This window comes from Sebastes umbrosus, chromosome 12 (assembly GCF_015220745.1).
Source record: "Sebastes umbrosus isolate fSebUmb1 chromosome 12, fSebUmb1.pri, whole genome shotgun sequence".
NCBI classification, from domain to species: domain Eukaryota; kingdom Metazoa; phylum Chordata; class Actinopteri; order Perciformes; family Sebastidae; genus Sebastes; species Sebastes umbrosus.
In genome coordinates, this window is record NC_051280.1 from 16,629,303 (window position 1) to 16,656,516 (window position 27,214).

The following is a 27,214-nucleotide window of genomic DNA, read 5'->3' on the forward strand; positions in this document are numbered from 1 at the left end:
CTCAGTACCAGTACAAATCACTTTGCTCAGGGGTGCCAGCCTCCACGACTAAATCATTGTGACACAGAGGAAAATGTGTTTAGCAGTTCTCACATGAAACAAATGATCTTTTCTCTTTTGCTTTTAGGAAAATAAAGCTTAGTATTTACTGTAGAAGTATAATCAGTCTCTAAAGTACAACATCTGATCTTCATCAGAGCCATAAGCCTGTTTTAAAATGTGAATCTATAATAACACAAGACTAGATTTTCATTACTGCATAGAGGTTTTAAAGGTGATATAATTAACAACGGTGAAAGGTGAAAACATATGGAGAATCAACTCAGCCCCGGTGTTATTTGCGTGTTAGATTGGTGTTAGGTTTACACCAACGTCATTATCTATTTGTGAAAAGGCTCTGAAGGCTCTTGGTTTATGTGAGAACGAGAAATCCGTTTTTTTATTCCTGTCGTTTTCCTTTTTTTTAATACAGATAAATACCACCAGAATGAAATCCAGGTACAGTCGGCAGGTGCCCGTCTCTTCCCACAGTGATAATTCTTCACTTCATCCACATCAGAGCGCTGCCTCAGGGGACGGGGATGGGAAACACAGATAGAGCCTGTGTAGTTCTTTTTGTGATGGCTCGAGAGAAGCTGAAACTGGCAAATCAATCATGGCTTGTGTTTGGTGCACCGATATGAAGCAGTAAATCACATACGCATGTTACCTTCTCATGAGAGACTTCACGCTCGTATACCAACAATACAAGGAAAGAGATTGCAGCGTCTAAGTGACGACTTCTCATAATGTCTTTTCGAAAAATGTAAGCTAAATGCACAGAGCTCTTACCTAGTAGCAATATTATAGATGCACAAGATACATTCAATAATTAATCATTATGGGTAATCAGTCTGATTTAAAAAATATTGTCATGTAGACAAAAAACAAGCCTGAAGTTTAATTAAAAAAAAATAATCACATTGTTTATCAGGAAAAAAAACAATTACACATTTTCCTCAGCCCTAATTATTAGAAGTGTGAATCTTAACCGGCCTCACGATTTAATTACGATTCACCAACGATTCAAATGCACAACGATCCTTGATGCATCTCAATGTATCCCACCCTCGATTTTCTATATTACTGCCCATGACTACTTTTTCATTAATTAATTAATACAAGCAGTCAGATAACTCTGAACTCCCTTTTTATTTAGAAAGCGCATTCAAAAGTCAGACTACAACGGTCTATAATATAAAAAGCTGCATCGTTTCAATACCAGTATCTGTGTGACCCACTTCAGTACATAATCATTACAAAAATAAAACATAAATCCCTCTGCAGTGCATTACAAGAGTGCTGTAATCTACAGAAATAAGGTTTTCACATAGCAGCTCTAAGACAGGACATTTCCTGGATTTATACTAGCGGCTAGCGGACTTTAGTTGGTTAGTTGCTTTTCCTTACTCATAGTTACCTACTCTTCCTTTAATTCACCGCATCTCCCGACAAGAACAACACCACGGTTTAATGTCAGCATGCAAGCACGTTTTTTCAGCCGAACATTGTTGAAATAGAGCAGCTAATATTGGTAGCGAGAGAAACACATTAGCGGACTGCCGAGTAGAGCTGCAACGATTAATCGGTTAGTTGTCAACTATTAAATTAATCGCCAACTATTTTGATAATTGATTAATCGGTTTGAGTAATTTTCAAAAAAGAAAAAGTCAAAATCAGATTCCAGCTTCTTAAATGTGAATATTTTCTGGTTTCGTTACTTCTCTATAACAGTAAACTGAATATCTTTGAGTTGTGGACAAAACAAGACATTTGAGGACGTCATCTTGAGCTTTGGGAAACACTGATCAACATTTTTCTCCATTTTCAGATTACTGCCGAGTGCCGTCTCTCAGCTCCGCGCACTCGGAGAGTGTGTGTGCAAGGCTCCGCCCTCTGTGACACACAGAGATCAGAGGAAAGAAACAAACGTGACAGTAAATGACAGCAGAATGCAGTAAAGACTCCCACTGAGCTGAAATGAAACCAAACTCTAAATTATGTTCTGTCACCGCATCGATGCAGAATCGTTCATGTCCATATCGCGATGAATCGAGAAATTTCCACACCTCTACTAGGCTTGCCGAGTAGTCGGTGTTACTGGTGTTACATGGTGTTCAGGTATACACCGATTACATTACGTACCCAGCGCCTCCACCGTCGCTTTGCTTTTTTTTTAAAAGATATAAAACCCATTTAGTTCATTTTGGCGTATCAGCGGCGTGTTATCAATACATAGTCGGAAAACAAACACTACAATCTGAAAGTGAAAATGTCTGCTCCATATGGCGTCTCAGCACAGAGTAGCTGGAGTCAGATTTCAAACACACAAGCGAAAAGCAAAAGCGCCTATTTGGCAATGTTTCGGATTAAAACCCAATGCTGCAAGGGAACCATAACGTTAATGAGGCAGTCGCCGTGCGGAGGACGAAGCGTTCACAGGTGGAAACCTGCGGCCTCGAAGCAAAAGCTCGACCGGAGAGGCCAGACACACAGCCATCGCCATCTGATGTTAAAGATCAAAGTAAGCGCTCTACAGATATTAAGCGTCATCTTTTCTTGTAAAATGTCCGGTGTCCGGAGAAAATTTCCCCACCGTAACCTCTACTAATTATTACTGTATAAAACATCATAAGCAACAGCTTGCATGCTCTCTGATTCTCTCAAATGAAACTTCCACGTGCTTGAGCAGAAGACGGACACCTTCAGAATATTCTATAATAGGAACAAGGTGAAAAATGACTTTAATTTTAAGCTAAAGTTTTCATTCTTTTGTGCTGCCGGTCAAACATATTCAGTAAACTACAGATTTTGTTAAGAACTTTTGCCCAAAGCTTTCCAAACAATCCAAACATTACAATTTTATTTTAAAAGCCTACCACGAGGTCAATGCCAGAGCATTTTGTAATTATTATTTCAAATTTGAGTGGTATTTTCAATCATCCACCACACTGGTCAATTGCTGCCTCGCGGATTAGTGGTGAGTAAATGATTCAAAAAGCTCTTGTTGCTTCCTTAGATTTCTATCCACGTCCCAATCAGAGCAATGGGCAGCGCCAGCACTGATTCAGGGATAATTGTTCCATACAGTCATCTCTGACTGCTGCTTCTACAGACCACTGGTTTAATATCTAATCAATCTGAATGAATTATGAGCTCCTGTCGGCTCTATTAGAAATACAGACTTGACCATTACACTTTTAATTAACCTCGAGTACAACATATTGGAGAGCTGTCCCAGATGTCACCATGTATAACTCTGGCTAATAGAATGAAATGGCTTCACATATTTCACATACTAAATTTGAAATAATACTGGAAAGTGAATGTCTTTGGCCAGACTAGAGCAGAGTTTGTACTACTTATCAAGTGATTAAGGCAATCTCTTTATTCGACTCTAGTTTCCATGGCGACGTGGCTTGATTTGACGAGCACAATGTGTGTATGTGTGTGTGTGTGTGTGTATATGTAATTTGCACAAAAGTCTGAAGAAGGAAAGAGATACAGCTGAAAGTAGACCCCCCCCCCTCCTCTTTTTATTCATCTTAGCGCAAAATGCACATACTCTCCTATAAGACTTTAGGGGCACAGTAACCATGGCAACCAGAAGCATATAATGAAGAAATGCATATAAAGACAGCACGTCGGCTCTAAAATGAAATACCACTTGTTCAATTATTTACCAAAAACACTAATTGATTGAAACTAAACACAATGTGAATTAGACACACGGTGTAAGCGGCCCATGGCGATGTGCAGTGTCTGGACAGCCAGATGTGATTTTAAGTGATAGAGGTTTTCAGTGCTATTCTGCAAAAAAAACAAAAACAACTTGCAGAAAAGCTGCAGGGTGCACAGTGTTACCAGAGGCGAGCCTTGTTTGATGAATAATGCAGTCATCTATGATCAACAAAGTTGCAGCGATCCTTACAGCACATGTTTGCACATGTTTCTCACGCTCGCTGTTAAAATACAGCACTAGGTCCACAGTGTTTCTGAAATGTTGTATATTGTTATTTTCACACACACAGGGGAGCAAAATACTAAAAACATACCTAATACAACACTATAATTGCCCAAAGCCTCGGGAATTACAACACTAATTGTTATCAGTTTCACAAATGTTTTGTTATATTGTACTGTATGAGTTTCGAGAGGAAAAAGTGATATTAGTGTTGGTTGAGGCAAATTAGTATTTAATTAGTTTATCAGAAACAATCAAAGGGTCTTTTTTTGTCATGAATGAAAGGTAAGTTAACACACACCTAAGGGCTGTGCTATTAAGCAAATTCAAATTTATGATTTTGGCATCCAACAATTATTAAAATAAGATGTTCAACATAAAAGGATTATTGTGCCGCATTCTATTTTGTAGTGTCGCTCGGTTTTGTCTTGTGTTATAAATCCACTTAGTGCTCACTGTGTCCTCGCTACCTGCGGTGAGGGGAGGGACTTCAATGCAGCGATGTCAGCAAACCCTCCCGACCAGTCTTGAAACATGGACCCCGTCTCATTTACCATGCTTTGTGGGTGTGACTTTTTTTTTTCCTCTGTCATCACCATTAATATCTATGCAATCAATGTGTTTGTGATTAAATTGTTTACTAGAGCACAGAGTTCTTCATAGATCCATCCTTTTAATTTTGCTTTCAAAGCGCAACAGATTGATGCATTTAACTTAAAATGTTGGCGTTATTTTTGTATACAAAATTTTCTTTCTATGTTTATATGCTAAATACATTATATACTGGAATTTTAATTCTTGTTTAAGTTTTGACCAATTTGTTGCTGCATTAAAAAAAGTTTATACTTGAATTGTAATTCCTGTTAATTTTGATATTTATTTTTTTTACCAAGTTACTGGTGTACGATTTATTATTTTAATAATAAATAATTCTGTAAATTTATATCTATGTATTTATTTGTTACATTTTGTTTTCCAAAGTTAGGAAAGCAATGTTTACGTCAAGCTTGATGTTGCCTATATAAAAGAATGATCCCAGTCACTTCAACCAAAAAAATGAAAGTCGTAATGTTCTTTAAAAATTTTAATGATCTTTAAAATTCGGACTCGCTAGTGAGAGAGACCAAACTAGGGGGATGACTAGTAGAACATGACAAGCATCCACATTTTTTTCATCACAAATGACAACTCAAAGAAATCAATGTGTAACATATATTTACTTTTCCTTAAAAAAAAAATACAAGTTTTGTCATAACAAAGAGATATATCACTTGAGTCTGTGACTCAAATAATTACAAATAAATATAGGGTGTATGCTGAGATGTCAGTGTGGCATTTAGGAGATTACATAATCAACATAATAAGTATACATCAATGTCAATAAAAGATGGCTTCTGATCCTGAAAAATGGGAACATTTTACCATTACATCCACTGCTAAACATATTAATTAAACACTGGTATCGGATTGGTACTCGGTATCGGCTGATACCCAAAACCCAGGTATCGTCATCGCTATTGGGACTGAAAAAGTCGGATCGGTGCTTCCCTACAGTAAAGCATGTTTTGTTCAATACACGGCAGTACAGACTCTCTCTCTCTCTCTTCATCCATCACACTCACACAAGCATACTGTACATGATAAGCACACATGCACCAGCTTGGCTAAATAGACTGCGAGAGAAAGAGGGTTTGGGGACTGCCTGAGGAGATACTGAATTTGCTTGATCCTAATTGCAGTGTCCTGCTGGGGAGAAAATGTACGTCATTATAGCCATTAGTTATAATCATAGCCAATTACGGCCAGAGCTAGCATGCACGTGGGCCAACCCGTATTAAATAGCGTGGGGCTCATGCACTGGAGCTGGATATGCAAAATCGTCACGTGACGAGGAGCCGCTCCTTGGGCGACGTGGCTGCCTATACTCTGATTCCCTCGCTTCCCTGTGGGATGGCATTGTAAGGTGTAGAAATGGTATTGTTTCATGGGACAAAGTGATTTATGACGGGGGATGATTGGTAGATGGTTGCCACGTGTCACGGGTTAATGACCATGTATGATGGATAGTGACAAAGCTGGGTCAAATATCCAGAGCTGAGAATGCCTTTGAAGAGTGAGGCGTTACCTTCTGTCCACGCTGATGGATACAACCTTATATTTTTGGTAGCTTCTCTTTATTTTGGCCAAGTGTTATCTCCAAAAATCACATGCCAGCTTTAGTTTGCCAAAGAGAGCCTAGAGTAATCCTCTGAGCACATCCTTTCTTCCTTGTACATCTATTACACTCTTCTCTCAGGGTGTACACGCCGCAGCAACCGAGCAGCAGAGGTCATCTGCAGTTCAGGCTCCAATTAACTCTATGCAATTAGTTGCCGATTTCAGAAGAACAAACTCTTCTGAAAAATAAGGCACACTGTGGAATTTGGAAAAGGCTATGGTTTGATTGGCTTTCATGGTGGCTTAGGCTGAAACGGTTCAAGCATAATGGCTAACACTGCGCATTAGTATGCCATTAGGTCCCCTTTTTGCGTATGGGGATGAGTATGCGTTTGGCAGGAATATATAATTAAATACGCCTTGTGTGTTTGAATTACTGTAGAATAAGAAGGCTCTTATTGTATTATTTGTCCAGGCTGCCCATTAGTTATCCTTGACTTTCATACAAATTAATTTAGCCTTCAGCGCCCAGAGGAAGACGTAGCTTATTCAGTATGCCTGCTACATTGCGATTGTGCAGTTTGTGTACAAGCACAGGTCAAAGGTGTAGGTCAATTACAACCTCCAGGGGCCAAGTGTTAGAAGGGGAGGGGGTGAAGATGGGAGTAGAGGAGCCAACTGTCACAGTCAAGACGATAAGAAAAAGAGAATCAGGCTTCTTTATCTATTTGAGGGAAAAAGACTTTGAGGCAGAGCCATCCTTTTACAATTTGCTCAAGGTCTGGCCTTTTTTTTTTTTTTTTACCAGAAGAAGAAAGGACACTGTTGATTAATTTAGACAGGAAAGAGTTTGCGGCCTATGAACCATTTTAGAAATGACATGGAAGAAACTAATCACAGAAAATCCAGCAGCCTCAAAGACAAGAGAATAGAAATGACAGGCTAATTAGTTTGGTTCCAGCCTGGTTCAGGATAGAAAGTACTGATGCTGTGCTGTGAACCACGGTGTAATGATGAGAGAGCTGGAGTGCGACTGCCAGTGTGGCCCTGAGACCCAGAAGTTTCGGAAGGCGTGGGAGGAACGGAAGCCGAGATCTCCCCCACGACTTGACAATGTTTGTTTCACCATCTGATATTTGACATAATGAGCAAGAGTATGTGTGTGTTCATCTGTGCATGTGTGTGCGGGCGAGTACTTTGTAGTAAGGCTAGATTGGGAAGGTGTTAATAAACGGGGAAAAGAAACTGAGCGCTCCGTCTGGTGCTCGGCACTACAACTTCCGCTGTCAACAATCCCTAATCACTGGAGACAGGCCCTATTAAAGGAAACAGACTGAGATGTCCGGCCCCTCACCAGAGCACCCCTCTGAGTACAAATCATTACTCCCCATGTGTTAAATAAAGAGATAGCTATGCCCCCTCTCTCTTGTCAGCACAGGCCATTAGCCAGAGTAAATATGTAATGCTGTGACATTTCGGCTAAGACATGGGGTGTAATGTAAAAGCAAACTTAAACTTGGGTAATTAGGGAAAAGAAAAATGTGGGAAAATTAAATGAAAATGATCAAATAAATCCATTTCCCTGTTCAATAGAGAGAGAAGAACCAAACCTAATTTAGAACCAACCTTTAGCAACAACCGTCTGTCTAATACATTTGAGTTAAGGATCTGGAATGTATAATCAAAATCACAGAAGGTCAAATAGTATTCACAGTAAGTATTTCATTTCTCAGATAACGCTCCAGTAATCATTAATTAATATTTACTGCATGTCTTTCCACATTTGTCACCTACTTTTCTACTATTTAATTCTGATATTTGGTGTAATTCATTAGGAGAAAAAAGAGGTTTGTATGTGGTTGCTAATTATGCGTCATTGTGAAAAACAATGACGCACAATAATCGTTTTTTGTCAATATTGGTCAACGTATTCTCATACAACACTTCGTATGACATTAAAAAACAGTTATTCCACATTTTTCGTGCGTTTTCCTACGAATGTCCAGCAAAATGTGTCAATTTCCGCTTGTTACATGCATACAGTCTTTTCAAACTAAGCTTCTGTCTTCACAGGAAACTACTTCATTAGGTTTAGGAAATATTGTGGTTTGGGTTAAAGAGGACATATTATGTTTATTTTCAGGTGCCTACTTGTATTTTGGTTTTCCTACTAGAGCATTTAATTGAACACTTTAATGTTCAAAAACACTTTACTTCTCTCATACCGGCTGTGCTGCAGCACTTCACCTGAGTTTTGCTCAGCTTTTTATTTAATTTTTAATATTTCTTTTAACCATTTAACCAATAGCATTAATCGTTTAAAATTCTTAATGTTGGTTAAACGGTTAAACAGTTAAACGTTTAACTATTAACATCCCTACTTTGGATGTATGCGAATTACATTGCATTACTTTTATAATGTATAGCTACAAACGGTGTATGAGAACAGACATATATATGTCTTGCTACTTTCACTGTACGCTGCTCATTTGAATATTTTAGAGACTGAAATGGTCAGGACACATTATTAATAAGATAAATGATTTATTGAGTACAGGATCACCAAGGTTGTCTTGACATTCAGATGTAAGTACAAGTGACAGCTGACCGCCTTGATCATCATGTCATAGTTGGAAAAGCATGGACCTCAATTCATAATGAAACATTTACTAACGACTTTCAATGTTATGGGCAGAAGTGACCATTTGTTATGTCTGAGTGAAAATACAGCTGTAATATTTCCTGTGTTTGCCACATGGACATAAGTCATTCTGTCATTTTCACGTCAGAAAATGGTGCTTTTCCTGCAGACATATTGCACTGTTTTGAAAATTTACAGAACAGAGCAGAGAGATAGCGAGCGCCTGAGCCAGTTTTGATTGCTTTCCCAAACTTCTGGTTAAACAGAGATTTAAAGTTCTAGTAATCAGTCAGTCAGGCTGTATCACATATACCCCTCGCTGCTTCACAGCACACTGCCGATGGCATGCAATTGTGCAAAAAGAAAGGCTGAAAGCTAAATGGAAATAACATTTATCTGGAGTTTATGATTTAATAATCAAAGAAACATACTGAGCTGACAAATTCTTGTCAGTGACATAGTTAGGGCTGGGTATCGTTTAAAAAAAATGACGATGCAAGTACCAATATCAGAACCCTTAAGGTGATACTGATACCAATAGAGTAATTCATTCGATACCTATCATGTGAATGGAAGGAAAAAGGATCAATTGCAGGTATCATGTGACTAGAGACGTTTCAATACTACTTGGTATTGGTTGTTTCATTCAACACCTTAAAGGTATTGAGTATCGAAACCCAGCCTCAGACATAGTGCATTGTTCAATGCAAAATCTTGCTGTGGAAAAAGAAAATGTAATAAACATCATCACTGCTTTGAGTTAAACAAGGTACAAGTTGTCAACTGCAACTGTAAACCTAAACATAGACAGCTGCCTCACTGTTAAAATGTGATTTTATTGTCTATAACATTACTCATAATGTGTCAAGTTGAAATATAAAAGAATATATATTTGAGTGATTGAATCTGTGTGATCAATAGAAGAACTGTATTTCCGGAGGATCAAGATGGGTTTGTGTCCGTCGATACCAGATGGAGTCTGTTTTCTCCTCTCTCGGTCGAGTCCTCCATTTAATCTAGAGAGCTTTTACTTCAGGTTAATGTGTGCTGTTGAATGTGAGAGCTTATTGGTTTGTGTGTAAGTGGATTTGGCTGCGACGATGACCAAAGCTCAGCACCAGAGACCTCTCAGACAACACATTTGAGGCCAGAGAAAGCCGGCCCTGACCGCCGGTCAACTTAAAAGCCATTAAAACAAACAGCACGGTGAGAGATGCAGGGAGAATATCGACTCGCTCTTTACCCAGGGGACGGCAGAGCAGGAGGAAAAAGAGGGATGTCAAAGAAAGCTATAGAGGGGAGACACAGATTGTTTCCACCACCTGAGATATTTCGGGTTGTAAGACAAGACTTCTGGGGAAAAATAGTAATGATAGTGATGAAAAGTGCCAGGCACCTGTGGTAACAGAAGGATTTAGTCTATTCCATTAGAGACTTTACTGTCCCACACCATATCTGCTCACTCATATCCATCATATCCCTCATTGTTAGCTTTGCAGGATAAGCAATTTAGGAGGACAAAAAGGGCGGCCTGTGTTAAATCCGCAAAGCTCCAAACTTTTAATTAGGACAAACCACGAAACAACAACAACATTAACAATAGAATACAAAACAATAAAAGGGTAATTATCGTGAAGCTATACTCTGGCTGCCAAGAACACCATAAAACTAATTACCGATGTCTGACAGCAGATGGTTTGGGGGTAGCAAGTAAAACTAGGAAGGTATATGTACATCGGAGGATGTGCTTGTGCATGCATGTAAAAAAAAAGAAAAAAAAAGGCGTTGATACCAAGCAGAGCCTTATTTGTAGTTCGCCTGAGTCTACGTCTTTATTGCAGCAACAATGCATTTGGAGTGACAGAAAAAGTAGGATGACTAACAGTTTCTCTTTAGAATTCAATTAAGGCAGCGGGCTGGAAGGATGTTCAGCGAGCTCTAACAAAACACACTTTTCTATTATTTGGACAGGAGGTTAGAGAGAAGACATTATAGAATCACAGAAAGGGCTGTCACAATAATCGTAATTTGCAATACTGCGCTATTGACAAGCAAACTGCAGGAGATGGCAAGCAACCGACACAACCGCTATATGCTGAGCGGCTATTCTGCACTGAGCGCTGCATGTTAGGTGTTTTTTTTCTGTTCGCCGAGATTTGAAAACTGTTCAACTTTGAATAAAATGCTGCACTCGTCCAGTCACAATGGAGGAGAGGTGGGACAAATACTAAAAAGATCAACTGTCACATCCTACAAGTACTGCAGCTATGAGTGCTGAACAACAACAACAACCAAAAATGGAGGAGAAATTAATACACATAGACCTGAGGTCCAATATTTTTACTTATACAGATGTTCTGTATCAAAGCAACCAGATGCAACCAAAGCATCTCAGCTGAAAAAAAAAAACGCTGCGCCTCATTGCCCTTCTGTGTTCTGCATTTAACAATAAACAGGTATTTCATTTATTTGTTTTTACTTTGTCATTTAAGAAAATTGGTTGCAAAAAAAAAGAAAAAAGGCAATAATATTGCATATCTCTTTGTTGAGTCAATCATTATCACCACAGAGGAAATTCCTTCACTGCAACAGCCCTAATCACGGAGCGCCAACAGGACGGGACACTCGTGAACTTCAGGCTTCGCTAACTGGTTCTTATCCAGCACATTTTTAATTGCCTTCAGATGTTATGAAAAGTGACCATCACTGCCTGCAGGCCAGGCAGCACCGGTTCAAGCAGCGGTAAAAAGTTGAGGAAAGGTCACTTCAATGCGTCAATTAAAGAGAAGAGCAAGCAAACACGGCCCGGTCAAAGCAAACATTTCCAGTTGACATAAAACAGTTTGATGTACACTACGTCAAACTGTTCAGCCCTGTCCTGGTGACCCGTGCAGCTCCAACTCCTCTCTCTAATGGAGAAACATATTTGTGTATGTCAGAGTAGACTAATAACACATTGGCAGACATTCTAACAAAGCCCGTGTTTCATTTAGTTCAACGCTGCTGAGACTTGATCTATCTTGCTTTTAAACGTCTGTCTCCGTTCCTTATATGGCAACGTCTGCAGATTGGAATAGGGCTCTACTTATTGAATTTCAGGACTGATCGCTCAGACCCATTTAAAAGGCTGAACCTGGAACATGTTGAGGACACCACTTTATATTCCTGAAAGCATCGTGGCTGCATTCCAACAGCACTGGAATAAATGTAATTAACAATTATGGTCTGCCCTGCTTGACATCTCATTATTTGAGCTTTCCTGATGTCCTTCGCCTCTCCTGCCCGCATCTTTTTCTCTCTGCCACGGAAATGTTTTAACGCACAGTGACAGCTGGGGGGTGAGACAGACAGGAGTCTAAGGGAAATGCTTGTGTTTAAGTACATTTTTGGCTTGCACTTCAAAAACCGGGGGTTGAAAGAACTTTCCAGCAAACAAGTGGATTAGAAAATCCATTTGTGAGCCCTGACACGGTGCTGCCTGCTGATATTCTGACATAAAAAGAGTAGGTGGGTATGTGGTATGCACGCATCAAACACACAGCCAAACATGCCTATCTGCGGCAAGCCATTAGGCCCAGGTGAAGTGGCTGATGGATGATATCTCTGTCTGCCTCAAATCGTTCACATGCAGCTTAGTCCAGAGCGTGACTGGATGAGGTCTTGTAGAACTTCTCAAAGTCACAGAGTGGTGCCGACTCTCTCAACTAGCTCACCTCCGAGCACGGTGACAGCAACATAGCTTTTATTCCCGCGTTACTGACATTGATTGAAGTTCTCGCTTAACATAATGATATGCTTGAATTTAACATATCAAACACATCCAGGGAGTAAAAAATGGATTCAAGCAATGTGGCGTGTACATGTAAAGGCATGTCTTCACTCTTAGTTTATATATTTAGCTTATTCATGTCTCTTCTCATTGAAGAGTCAAAAATAGGATCCAATAAGACTAACTTGAGGACACGGTTAACTGTAAAAGCAGAAGAGGTGTGGAAATTTATCGACTCTGAGATGCATCGCGATGCGGACGTGAACAATTCTGCATTGATGCGGTGACGGAACTTAATCGTGAGTTTGGTTTCATTTCAGCTCAGCGTGAGTCTTTACTGCGTTTTACTGTCATTTACTGTCGCGTTTGTTTCTCTCCGCTACAGTAACTTATTGCTGCTGCTTCCAATATTAGCTGCTCTACTTCAACAATGTTGGGCTGAAAAAAACATGGATGTAGGCTGAAATTCAACCGCGGTGTTGTTCTGTCAGGAGATGCCGTGACTTAACATTAAACCAAATGCACTAAGAGACGAAGGTCTATAAGTACAGTAAGTGAGTAAGGAAATGTAATGTAACTAACTAACTAACAAACTAAACTCCGCTAGCCACTAGGCTAATTCATGCAATGTAAAACGCCATAGGTATTCAGGAAGTGCCCTGTCTGCTACAGTATGTAGCAGACAGAAAACCTTATTTTTAGGGCTGCATCTAACCATTATTTTCATTGTTGATTCATCTGTTGATTATTTTCTCAATTAATTGATTAGTTGTTTGGTCTATAAAATGTCAGAAAATGGTGAAAAATATGGATCAGTGTTTCCCAAAGCCCAAGATGACGTCCTCAAATGTCTTGTTTTATCCACAACTCAAAGATATTCAGTTTACTGTCATAGAGGAATAGAGAAACCAGAAAATATTCATATTTAAGAAGCTGAAATCAGAGAATTTTGACTCTTTTTCATAGAAGATTAATCAAACTGATTCATCGATTATCAAAATAGTTGCCGATTAATTTAATAGTTAATCGACTAATCGTTGCATATCTTCTTATTTTTATAGATTACAGCACACTTGTAAGGTACTGCCGAAAATTTTATGTTTTGTTTTTGTAATGTTCATATACTGAGGTGGTATTGACAAGATGCAGCTTTTGATATTATTGACTGTTTTAGTCAAATTTTTGAAAGCACTTAAATAAAATAAAAAAAAATAAAAAAGGAGTTTAGATTTATCTGACTGGTTCTATTAATTGATGAAAAAGTAGCCATGTGCAGTAATATAGAAAAGTGAGGATGCAATACATCGATATGCATCGTGAATCACTGTGCATTTGAACCTTTGACAGGTGAATCGCAATCGAATCGAAAGGTCAGTGAAGATTCACACTTTTAAAAATCAGTATATCAGTTTAAATGCTAGAAAGCTATCTACCTGATGTGTCTGCAGGCAAAGAAAAATCTTGTCACTCACATTATAACCAGGCTTAACATTACCAGCGGTCGTCGGTCATCTGCATCAAAGAAAGATTATGCATGACTGATGAAACTCTTGCAAAATGAGTTTCAAGCACACTACACTGAGTTGACAGAAAGCAGTTCGAACATGGTCATACAGAAGGCACTTCACTGCACTCCAGACTCAGAGCTCACTCTTTGATTTCGGGGCAACTCCACTTAAAAACTAAATTATTCAGTCTGTTTTGGAGAAAATGTGCATCTTAAGTATGAGAAGGGACTGGGCATTCAAAAGAGGCCACAAAACATGGTGTACATAACGCTTAAAGAGCTGTTAAAGGAATAATTAATTGCTCGCCCCTTATAGCCTGGCACACTTGATGAAAACTATGCTATGAGTGTGGTTTCAAAGAGTTGTAACAGCTGATCACAGAACAATCAGCTGGTTGTTGAGATTTAGTGCCAACATGAAGCACTACACTAGAAAAGTATATCTTTTATTTTCTAATTCCCAAACAATTTTACTTATACTTAAGAAATATTCATATTTTCTTTTGACAACCTTTGTGACACTCGAGTGCATGCCCAATCCTTTTGAAAGATGGCAACAGTGTACCGTCTAGGGACCACATTTCACCACATTTTCATACCAAGTACAAATACTTACACTTGGGTACTTGCCAATACAGAGTACCGCTATGAGTACTTAATAATACCATTACAGTTCTAGCAATGACAAAAGTGCGGGCCATTCGGGATGTTAACAGTTGTCAATACAGATTTGTTTCAAAGCTCTGAGGCAGGTAAAGTTTGTTTGCTAGCAGAGGTCTGTATGGGTCAAAATGCTAACAAGGAGGCACGTTTCTGTGCCATCCTGTCTGCTGAAACGTCTAAAAACAAATAAAGGTGCCGGCATATATGGACTCGCAGGTGGCTAGGAAGCCGTGTATGGCAGACAGTATGGCTTGTTCATTTTGCAGAGAGAACTGGAGGTAAGGCTACGTTTTACCATATCTATTGTACATTGTTATCTTGATAGCTACGCTCTGATTACTGTAAAAAAAAAAAAGTAGAAAAAGGCACTGAAGTTAGGGAATCGGCTCGAGGCTCTGCTTCAACTGTGCAAGAGCCTGTGGACGGCCGACCGAAATTTCTGACATGTCATCCGACTGTCCGACGGCCGATCAGGAGGAGTTAATAGGTCTTCGGTCCTCCACGTACACTGCACGGTAAACAACGCCCAACGAAACTGAAATTCGGTCCAACTCTAAAATGAGTCATGAGGCTCAAAATTCAGGCCAGAAACAGGATAAAATCGTACAGTGTATGCCTTAACCTCACTCTATATTACATACGATCTAAGCATTTGTCAAAGTTTTTGATCATTAGCATATCTCACTTTTTTTTAAATTCTATATTGTTCATAAAGATGTGTAAATGGAAAGTGACAACAAAGATGTTATTGTACAGTGTTTTTTTTCTCTGACAGACTAATTTTGTTAGGTTTTACGATATAAAATGCTAAGCCACATAATCATGAAAGTACTGGTGATTTGATCATTCTATCTCAGCATATCACATTTCAACAGATTCCACGTGTAGCTGATGAGGTAAGTGTGCACTTCTCAATCTATTATACATCCTAATGCAGCATATTAGGCAAATCTGTAAAGTAGAAAAGTAACAAGGCTTCGGCAATAACATCATAACACTCAGTTCCAAAGGTGCTTCAACAACAATTGGTTTACAGCTACATTTACAAAGAGTTTTTTAATCGTCAAAAGCTTATTATTCTCCATGCAGTACATTTCCACCAGATTCTGTCAACCTTGAGTCAAACTTTTGCATTCATAGCTTCAGTTGCTTTATTTTCATCATCCACTTATTTCTAACATGCTTTATCTCATTAAAATCTCAATGCAATTCTATTCAAACACAGTACTTTTCAGCAATTCACCGGTGAATATAGTCAATGTTATGTTACTCCGCCGTGGTGGTACCATGCTGCATAAATATTTACTTGCAATGCATCAGCTTTACACCATCCTGCTGTACCATATCAATGTTTACAGCTTGTCTGGATGTAAGACGTGTGGCGAGAGTGGCTCAGATAAGTAGGGAGAGGAGTCTTTTTTCTCTCACTCGCTGCGACAGAAATCCCCGCTAAGGGAGAAAAAGAAGCTATACTTAAGAGAGATCAATACCCGCTCGGACCAAAGTAAAATGGATGACACGTCTGACCCGCTGAACTTGTTGGAACAAAAAGTCATCAGACCATTAACGGAGCATTCGTGCAAGATGCTCCCAACAACAGAGAGAACAAGGACGGACATTCAAGAGCAGCTTGTTGAGGACACAGACTGCACAAAAGAAAATGTTGCAGGTGGCCAGCTACGAACACTGACCTCTTAATATCATTTCATATTATAACGTGCTTGCAAAGATAATACGTATCATTAAATTAAAAGGCACTTGTATTCAGGGTCATTCTGCCACTGTGGCAGGCAAGTATTTTTTTTGTCTACTTTTGAAATCTATGTGCTAAATGAAGGAATAACATTTTAGATCTGGTGTCATTCAATGTTTGATATATTTTACAAAAAAAAAACATTATATACATGGTAAATTGCAGTGTTCGAATTACACAGTAGCTTCCGGGGGGAGACCTATTTTTTGGGGGTGGGGGGGTACTGTACACAGTACTGTACTTTGTTATTGTCATCTATAGTGGTTATTTGCATAAAAACACACATTAAAATGATTATTATTGTTTGAATATTTGCTATTTAATATGTATATATTGTCATTAGTAATTTTAATTATGTATTATAAGCTGCTTAGAGCGAGTGTTATAAAGTTAAACAGGTCATAATTCTCATCTAAAAAAAACACATCTCCTTCCAACAACTGGATTTATTCAAGTTTCTCGCCAAAAACTACATTTTACGAGATTACATTTAAACACATCATGATGACGTTGTAATTTACATTTGCCCGATTAATTTTTACTGAACAGAGCATGAATGCACCATAACGTAACTCAATGGAACTTCTGTTAACGTTAGTAACTCCGTTATTTAACCAAACAGGACTGTGCTGCCAACGGCTTCTAACAAGTAACGTTAACTAACTCTCCTCCTGCTGATTTCAACACGGATTTGTTCTTCACAATGTAGCATTATCAGGGAAAAAATGGGGTGTGCCCCTTAGGTTTAGTAGCGCCACAAGTTTGAGCGTCATTGTGCATGCGTAACTGTTGGAAAGCATTGAAGAGGAAACGATAGTCACGGAGGCATGAAAATGCCAAGGATTTGGACAACTAGGAACAGGTTGTCAACGGGAACCGATTCTCTACTCCCATCCGTAGTGTTTTCCCTGTCTGCAAAAGTGGCAGATGGCCTGACAATTTTACATTTGGCGGGTGGCGGGTGCTAATTTCAGACCCTGCTTGTATTGAAAAAGTGACAACAATAACACTCATTGCAAATTTGAAGCAGGGGAACTCTGGAGTAAATAAAATTGTTACGTGACTGTGTGTTATTACAACTTTCTTTCTCTCATATCAGGCTAATGTATTGCATTACGGCCAGTCTGAATAATTGTGTCTTAATTGATTTGATGAAGCCCGTTCATGTACCTTTCATTAAACACCCTCATTGTATTGATCAGGTGAGAATGTAGCTTTTCCATAAGAGAGGAATCACTCGGGGGAAACTGTCCTATAATTAAGAACCTGCCCAAAACCATTAAAGTGCTCAGTAGCTCAAGCCTCTTTAGTTTGGAGAGTACAGCCTCCAATAGTCCATTACTTTGATCTACAGGTCACAGAGGAGCAAAACTCAATACGCAGGCTCAGATGGTGTTATGAGCTATATCAAGTTCAGCTCGGTGTCGGTTGGAAATCCATGACTTTTCTACAGTATATCAGTTGTAATTTCTCAACACGATGGAGAAAAGAGATAAAAATTGCTTAAGACTGTCACAGTGCATCAATTCAGTAATACAGCTGAGCGGCTCGATGGTGGCAGAATAAATGAATAGGAAGCCCCAACTCCAAACAGCTCCATCTAAATCCCCATAAAAAGATAACCTCATTTCACCACATTTGAATTTCAGTGAGGTATTTGCTGATGGTGTGCCATACTTCAAACTGAGGTTCTTGAAAAGCGAGGACATATTGGCAGAGCTCTCTATGCCATATAAAATTTTTATCATCAACTTGGACCATGTGTGGACGGTGCAGGGCAAAGACCTACAGTACTGTGAGGATGAATAAAAACACCAACTCATTTCTACAATGACGAGGTTACGCTTTATAATATAAGGTGCAGCTGTTTCATCAAATCTACTTCCTTTTCCAAATAGTTAAACTGTAAATTAAAAATAAGTCAGAAGGGCAGTATTTCATTTTGTGAATTGTAAGAATAACCTTTTCAGTCAACCATATAAAGCTGCGTTCTAGACAGATTCCATGACCTCTTTTCCTTATATTTGATTTATAATTTACAACACTACGGTTTATTGAAGAGGTCATTTCATAGAGAATTAAGCCCAAACCGGAGGTTTCATTCAGCCCAATTGAAATGATTGGACGAAATGATTTATTACATTCCTGAGACAACCAGAGATATTGGATTTTTTTCTTTTTTTTTTGTCAGAACATTTGAGTTATTGATCGCTGTCAGGATGTAAAGAAAATTTCAACAAATATAACAAAAACTGTTTTTGAAGAACACTATCAACCCTAGCTATAAAGTAAAAACATGAAGTTCTTCTTATACAGAATGGCCCATTTCAGAACAAAGTTATACATCACTTTAAAGGCAGAGTGGGCGATCTTAAGAAACTAGCAAGAGTACACTAGATTCTTTTAAATGATCCAGATGAAAAAACGAGCCCGGTGTTGCCAACTCTTTTCCAATGAAAGTAGCCAGCAGCACAAGCTGTGAACTAGCTCCAAAAGTCCAGAGTCGCAAAGTCGGCAACACTGACAATCCAAGCCAGTCCCCCAAAATTATGAGTATGTTCATAAACATATCATAATGAATGTAAACAACGAACATGGCTATTGTTAGCACTCACAGCCATCAGGCTAGCAGCTTGTGGAAGACTCCGGTGATGCGAAATGAGTGCACGCAGACAGGCAGGTAAGCAACCCGTCCAATCTTTACATTTGGGCCAAATGAAATGATTGGACGGGCTTATTACAGTCCTGCAACAACAAAACATACTGGATTTCTATCCTTTTTCTGTTAAAACATTTGATTCATTGATTGTTGTCAGGATGTAATGAGAATTTCAAGTAATATAACAAAAATGTTTCTAAAATCTTTACCAACCCTGCCTTTAATTGTGCAGTTGCTAAATGTGGAGCTCATTTTAACGATTTGTTATACTGCTGGGTAGCTTAATATTAGTTGATTGACAATCTAAATCTGGAAGGCAACTAGTAACTAAAGCTATCAAATAAATGTGTGTAAAAAAAGTACAATATTTGTCTCCAAAATGTAGTGGAGTAGAAGTCTAAAGTAGCTTAAAATGGAAATACTCAAGTAAGGTGCTATGTCAGGGCATGATATATGATCTGGTTTCATTTTATATGCAGTTGTAGCGAGTGATTATGGTATGTGCTCTACAGTATCATTTACTCAAAAAAGCTTCCACTTAACAAACAGTATGTGTTCACAGCTGCTGCAAGGTAAAGATAGGCATTATGTGCTGCCATGTTGTGTATGCAAGGTACTTGCTTGATGACATACCTAACCTACCACTGGGTTCCCATAGCATTTTGCTAACGAATAGAAGCTGTGCTACCAGTTTTGTCATAAATAGTTTCTCGTCAGACACAGTCTGTTATCTTCCAAACTGCAGAATCCATTTGTCAGCGGCATTCATCTGCCCGTGGTTACACATCTGAGATACAGTCATAATTGGAGTTCTCTACATTTGAAGTCTACACCTCAGCACATGAACTGAAAGCCTGGTTTTGTTTTAACGGCTAATACTAATGCACACTCCAGCTCCACCTGTCTCGGATGTATTCTGTCTAATATGCACCATCCTGCTCAAGCTCTTTTAAGATGCACCTACTCAAATATGTATTCTGCTTGAGCATACAAACTAGCGTCATATATATATATTCAGTGAAATTTTCCTAGAGCTTATGGTTTCACGTCCTGTCAACATTATATAACCATTTCTGTATATTAGGTTAAAGTCCCCATGAAATGGAAGTTAGAGCGTTTCTAACAGCCGTACTTGACATATTTCACGGTGAAACAGAGTATTTGAGCATTGTACAGTTGAGAGGGATTTAAATCAAATCATTCGCATTTGATTGAGCAGCTAAAAAGTGGGCGAGCTTAGAGTTTAGCTCGATTACGGAGCTACGAGCTACAGAGCAGAGGACGGTTGGCTCCACACACACACATACACATACCTCACCTGTTGTTAGATCAGATAGAGGGAGAGATGAAGGGGAAACTCTGACAATTTTCAACTGGCGCAGGCAGGACATGCAAATGAACGGCGCCCCGAGTCCCCAGCTCACCTGCAGGCAAAACTCCGCCAGTCGTTTTGCATCGTCATCAGGTGGACATTCACTGCATGTACTGTCGCGCTGCAGTGACACCGAGGTGATTGAAAATCGGTAAAGTTTCCGTTGAATGAATTAGACCTCAGCCACATTGTTTTGGAAATAAAACATTGTTTTTGCCCACTGATATCCAAACAGTGTCTCTTTCCATATTGCTCTGTTACTACGATCAAAGAACGTACATTGATTCGATCCACAAACAGTTGGCCAGCTAGTCGCCCAAAGTCTCATTTGATTAGATGAATTTTTGTAAACGCGAGTGCAGGATGAGTCATTAAACATTTGAAACCGTTTACAGGAAGAGAAAAGATTTTGATCATATTTTGATGTAAAAATACTCTGATATTATTTTGTTTTTTTGACATATGGCATATAACAAGAGGTAAATGAAAAGTTAACAGAGGATTACAGTAAAACTGAGAAAAGTTATTTTTCATTTCATGGGGACTTTAAGTGTTCAGTGTATCATTCTGTGATTTTGCTTCAAATTTCAGTTGACTCACATGAAAAGGATGAGTCACAGTCTAGAAATGAGAAAAAGGAAGAAACCGGCGCAAAGGTTTTTCAATTATTCAGCTTAATTGTCTCATATCTTTAACTTTGACTGAAAGAGGCTCAGAGCAAGAATTGATTTGGTGAGACGTAAAAGCTTAAAAAAAAAAACATAAAAGAAACCTCAGCCAAAAGATGTTTCAGTCTACTTCCTTGGACTGGCTGTTGTTTCAGAGAATCGTGCTTTCACAAGCAGTGGGATATGGAACAAGTGTTGCGGACTCACACTCCTACTGACTGCAAAATCTGCTAGACGTTCAGAAATAACAGCAATAATAACCAAAAAGCACTCAAATGCTGCAGAGTTGTCCAAGGCTGCAGAATTCTGAACAAAATGCATTTTAATAAAAGAAAATACCCATAATGTCACTGAAATTTGTTAATACGCTTTTGAGGTATGGTGTTAACAATCAACCAAGGAGACAAAGAAATTGGACTGAAAACATAACGTCCTTGGCGGGGAGGAAACGGGGAAAAGATATCGGCAGAGTGGAGAGTCTCTGCAGATGCACATACTGACACAGTGCCAGGGAGCCATTAATGATTGAGTAGTGTAATTTAGGCTAATGCTGTTTCAAGGGGGATACCTGCACAGTCTTGTGGGTATGTTTGAGTACTGTGGTTTACACTAACCCGCGTCTCTGATTAACCCTTGATTTTTGTGTTTTTACAGCAAATTTACCATGAAATTGCTCAAGATTGAACCTTACCAAACATCCTAAAATAAAGTGTTCAAAACCTACTATTGCTTGCTGTGTTACCAACGAGAATGATGTAATGCTTCTGAGCTCTTGCTCGCTGTTGTTGAGCGAGGTGACGCTCACAGCTGTTTGAATCTGAACATGAGAAAAGACTACAAGCTGATTTTGGTCTAATGTAAAGGACAGCATTTGAGTCAAATTGTACTAAATTAAAAAAATTTAGTACAATTTGACCTCAAAATATACAAAAGCGACACAATTACTGTAATAATAAAACCTGGTATCACGCCAAAGCGTGTAATAGACCCACCTGTCCACCAGAGGATAGTGTGTCAGTGTCATGTTTTGCCTCGCAGAGGCGTGAATATTACAAGTGTGTATGAAGGTGCCGGACCAGCAGGAGGCAAAAAAAAACATTTTGGCCTGAAGGCCCTGACACACCAAGCCGATGGTCGACCGTCGGACAGTTGGGAGCCGTCGGTGAGCGTCCATCGGCCAAGTTTTTTTCGGTGTGACCCGCACTGTTGGCTCTAGCTTGCCGCTGTTGGAGTTTTCTCAGCCGATTTAGCATGTTGAATTGGCAGAGGAGCTCGTTGGTGCGTGAAATCACTCTGATTGGCGGTTCAGCTTCAACGAATCAGTGCACGAGAAGAGAGACGGATGTGAGGAAAGCAAGCCAACGAGTAAAATCAAGAGGAAAAACACAGAAGGATTCACCTGGAATGAAGCTAAGTAGTGAGTGAAAGTGGTGTGAAAATGGTCGGCAAACGCCGCTTAATTCTTATTACATAAATAATTGTACATATCAGAACAACGGCTTGTATATCCGCAGTCCTCGGTCTTCCGGTTTCCGTTTTTGAATGACAAATACAGACTACTGCGACCTGCTGGTAGGGATCAGGCAGGCGCAGAACGTACGTGCTAGTTGGCCGTTGGCTGTAGTCTCTGTGATGTGTTCGAGTGCAACGTTTTGGCCATGACAAAGGCGACGTGAGGCGACGCAGCTAGTGGCCATCATCGCTGTTAGTTCTCTGATGTTGGCTTGGTGTGTCCCCAGCTTAAGAAAAACATCATGGTTGGGCTTGAAATAAATATCTAAGCTAAGTACAAAATGTACAGAAACAGCGTAACGTAAGTACGGAAATCATGTCACTACCGCAACTTTCAAAACCAAACACCAGTCTCAAACACCGGTCTGCTGGTTGAAAGTCCTGTTTGTTGGACTCATCCACCTCCCCTCCTGCCCACCATAAGCAGTCTTTCTCACTTTTTACTCTACGTCACTAGCTCTGAGCGTAGATTATTTACGCAGAAGCGTTTACATTCCTGACAGAATAGACTACATGGCCTACAAATGACACGCCAAAAACAAGAAAAGCGTTCTTATTGCACGCTTTTGCCTTACACATTATCATGTCATTCATGTGTCTTTTCGTGCGACAACTACCAGAGAAACACCAATGATACTGTATCGTTAAATATCTACAATATCCTATAATAAAACCTCCAACAGCCTGATACATGAGGCTGAGATATCAACATGCAACTTGTGTACTGAAACTCCTTTAATGTGTTCAGAAATTGCTTTTCCACTTTTCCCACAGTTGGGATAAGCTCAAGTGATTTGTCTCCGTAATTACCGCCTTAATTCTGCAGCAGCAGTCTGAAAAAGCTCCTCGGCCTCCTGTACAGCAGCACCATTATAATATCTGATTTCGCCGGTCTTAAAACGCAGGTACAATAAGTGGTAAATGATGCAGAGTTAGTCTCCCTACAGAGAAGAACGCCCTGCCTACTGCAATGAAATTGCTAAAACCCCCTTGTGAGCTAATTATGTTATATTTCAGGGTAAATTCATCTAAATCAATCAGCACCAAAACAATAGCATCTAAGGCACAATTTCCGTTCCATTCTTTCTGTGGGTGAAAAAAGCAGAATGCTTGCCTTCCTTTTAGTGTTTAGTATTTTTGCACAAGACCAGCAAAATCCCCCTTTATCCCCCCGTCTAGTTAAATGTTAAATACCTGCAAAATGCTGCTCCACCTTTTTGATGAGACAGAAAACGGCTTTATTGTTTCAGAGAGGTGGGAACCTTTATTTTCTAGAAACTCAAGTCCTGATTGAATGCGTCTACTTTGAGGAAATTTAATCATATCATTTATTAGGTGGGAAGATTTCCCATGTCAGGTGAACAGCAATATCCTTTTCATGATAGCTTCCTCTAGATCCCAACTGTCATTGCATGTGACAACAGCACCGGTCCCACATCTTAGTCTGAGAGCATAATTTTTTTCTGGAACACCTTAATCAGCGCTGTTCTGTGACAGTTTGACACCAAAAGATGCTTTGTTTTTCTTATCAAAAAAGTCCTTTTCTACAATAAGCCTCCTGTTTTTGTTTCCCATATCAGGATGGCTTTGATGATAATCATGCTCAACTAAATTTAGGCATCAAAATGCTTCGCTGCTCCTTTGAATGAGCCGCATTAACTGCAATAAGTAGTGGAGGTGTACAGTACAGTATATCTCTTGTATCCAACTGTGGCCATCCTTTCATTTCGAATCTAATCCACTCCAAGTACTGTGACATTTTATTAACCCCGAGTCAACTCTTTGTGAAAACTGCGTTTTAAACATAATCTTTACTCGGAGAAAACGAGAGGTCATGATTCCCACTGCAGCACAAAAATTAAAACCGGGGATCAAATGCAAATTTGTTAATTAGCTTCTTCTAGCTGTTATGTTGTCTTTTGAGCGTAATGGGGATAATGTTCGGTTTGAGAACAGAAGTGAGGCATTTTCATATAATCCTTAAATGGAAAATGCTTCAAAAAATACCACTGATGTTCAGTCTGCATCAGCTGCCTTTGGTTTGATTTTATGTTGGGCTATTTTTTTCCATCATTGTTGCCATGATATTAGCGAGATCCCAAGAGCCTTTAAACATGTTTTATACACATATTTACATATCTTTTTGATGTCTTTGCTGTTGAATCCCCTCTGACGTGTCATTTTGGTTTCCCTTTTATGTGAATAGTTCAATATTGATGCTGTATTATTATTATTATTATTAAATGGCTGAACAATGTGCTAAAAAAAGGCTCCAGCTTTTCAAGAAACAGACAGTGGCATCGAAACCAAACAATTACCGGCAACACAGCAAAATCGAGCTCCAACACACATCACAGGAAGCCAGACAAAACATAACAAATGACTAACTGCACGCAGAGAGATTGTGTAGCAACTGTGATGCATAACTTCACCAACAGCAAAGCAGCACAACGATGTCAGTGGGGGAAAATAAAACACAACTTTACTCCCCATTAGAGTAACTGAAGACTGCGGATGTTGGTGCAGAAAAGTCTCAGAATAACTCTCCTTCAGGTCATTAGTGCACTTTGCGGGTAAAGGTCTCTTCCAGATAGCTTAGGTCCTCATTTAAGGTCGGTAGCAGCAGCTTCCCTGTGTGAAGTAGCGTAACGTTACAGCACGTCAATGTTCCAGTAAAAATATCCTCCAATAGAGGAAATATTAATCACTTGTTGCACCTGCTTTGGCCACAACTTATTCCTCAGCTGCTGCAGTTCCTTGTTTCCCTAAAACAGGTGTACTCGGTCGGAAAAACAATTCTCTAATGTCTATTTTGAATGTTAGATAGCTTACTTGATTTTCGAGCATATTAGCTTAGTTTTGTTATATTAATTATCACCCCATTAGACACAATCCACACCATTTGAAGTTCCGTTCTGTCATTATACCGCCCCAAAAATAAGTTGTTTGATAATTTGATGATTAATAATGCATCACAATTTTTTCCTAGTTGGTGCTTATAAATATACATTTTTTACAGACTTTCTTTTTCTGCTAGTCTGTCGCCTCCACCTTAAAATAGTCTGTCTTCAGTAGTTTGAGTATGAGCTATCCAAATTTATTGTAATTTTCTGATTATTTTTCAAAAGAACATGACTCGTATTAATCCAACATTTAAAGCTGCAGTGGGTAGAAATGGAGCAAATATGATTTTAAAAAGGTCTTTTTTATAAAATGGTCACTATATCCTGACGGTCGTGCATGAGACAGGTAATCTGAAAAAAAAATCATATGCCTCTGTGTCCTCCGGTGCTCCTAATGGCTTCTGCAAGATTTCACAGACCGGAGGAAAACAACCAATCAGAGCCGAGCTGGAGCCTGCTGTCTCTGAGCAGCTGTCAATCACTCGCAAACTCCAACCAAATGGTCAAACTAGGCAGCGCTGATCAAATATGAATCAATATTATGTTACATTAATGCCTATTTCTCGCCTCAAATGTTTTCAGAAACATCTTGTAGTGTACTGTTCAGCTTTAAAATGAGAAAGTGTGCTTCATATTTGATTCCCGTTGCCTAGTTTGACCGTTTGCGAGTGATTCACAGCTGCCTCTGTTGAATGAACAGCCAATAGGAACACTCTCTTTCTGAAATGACCTGTGATTGGCCAAAGTCTCCCCTCAGAGGCTAGATTATTTAAAGACTGAAAACAGAGCCATGAGGAGGTGTAGAAGTCTAGTTTTCTCTCAGAACATTTGAATTACAATATGCTGAAAGTTTATTATGGAGTTTTTGCCCAATGATGCCAAAAATATTCTGCCTACTGCAGGTTTAAGTCATTTAGATGTTTAGTTGATGTTTAGATATATATATATATATATTTTTTACGTTTTTCTCTTTTTGAGGAGTGGGGGGCACAAACATTTTTGGTAAGGGTGAAGGTCTGCTCCTCCACTACAAAAATCTGTCATCAGTAGTTTGAGTATGAGCTGTCACTTTCTGTTTATTTTTCAAAAGAACACGACTTGTATTAATTTAACATTTACAGATAAAGGAAACTCCCTTTCCTCTGAAGAATGTATTCTGGGTTGTATTACTGTACTCTGACTGCCATTTATCTTGTTTGCACTCCCCTCCTGTCATCACACTATGAGCTAAAACACATGTGACTGTAATAGCAGGGGTAGTGCCAGGTCAGGGAGGATGTGTCACTGCCGGTCCAAGGCATTTTCCGAAAAAAAAAGGGCTCTCAGGCCAAGGCCTTTAGAGATATCTCTGGGTGAAACTGAATTACTGCCAGCAGCACAGCCAAGTCTCACAATCACTGAAGTAGTTTCAGCCGGAACTTGAGTGAAAACTCAAAGTCAGGCCGGTGAGGTATTCAGTGTGCTAAGTATTTATTCAGCCTATCTGACTAAGATTACTTCTGACCTTTTGGTTTTTATTACATATTCCCAAAAGCTCTACCATTTCAAGGAAGGAAGAGTGATATCAGCTATTGGCATCTGGAGCCTGTGAGTATAAGAACTACAGA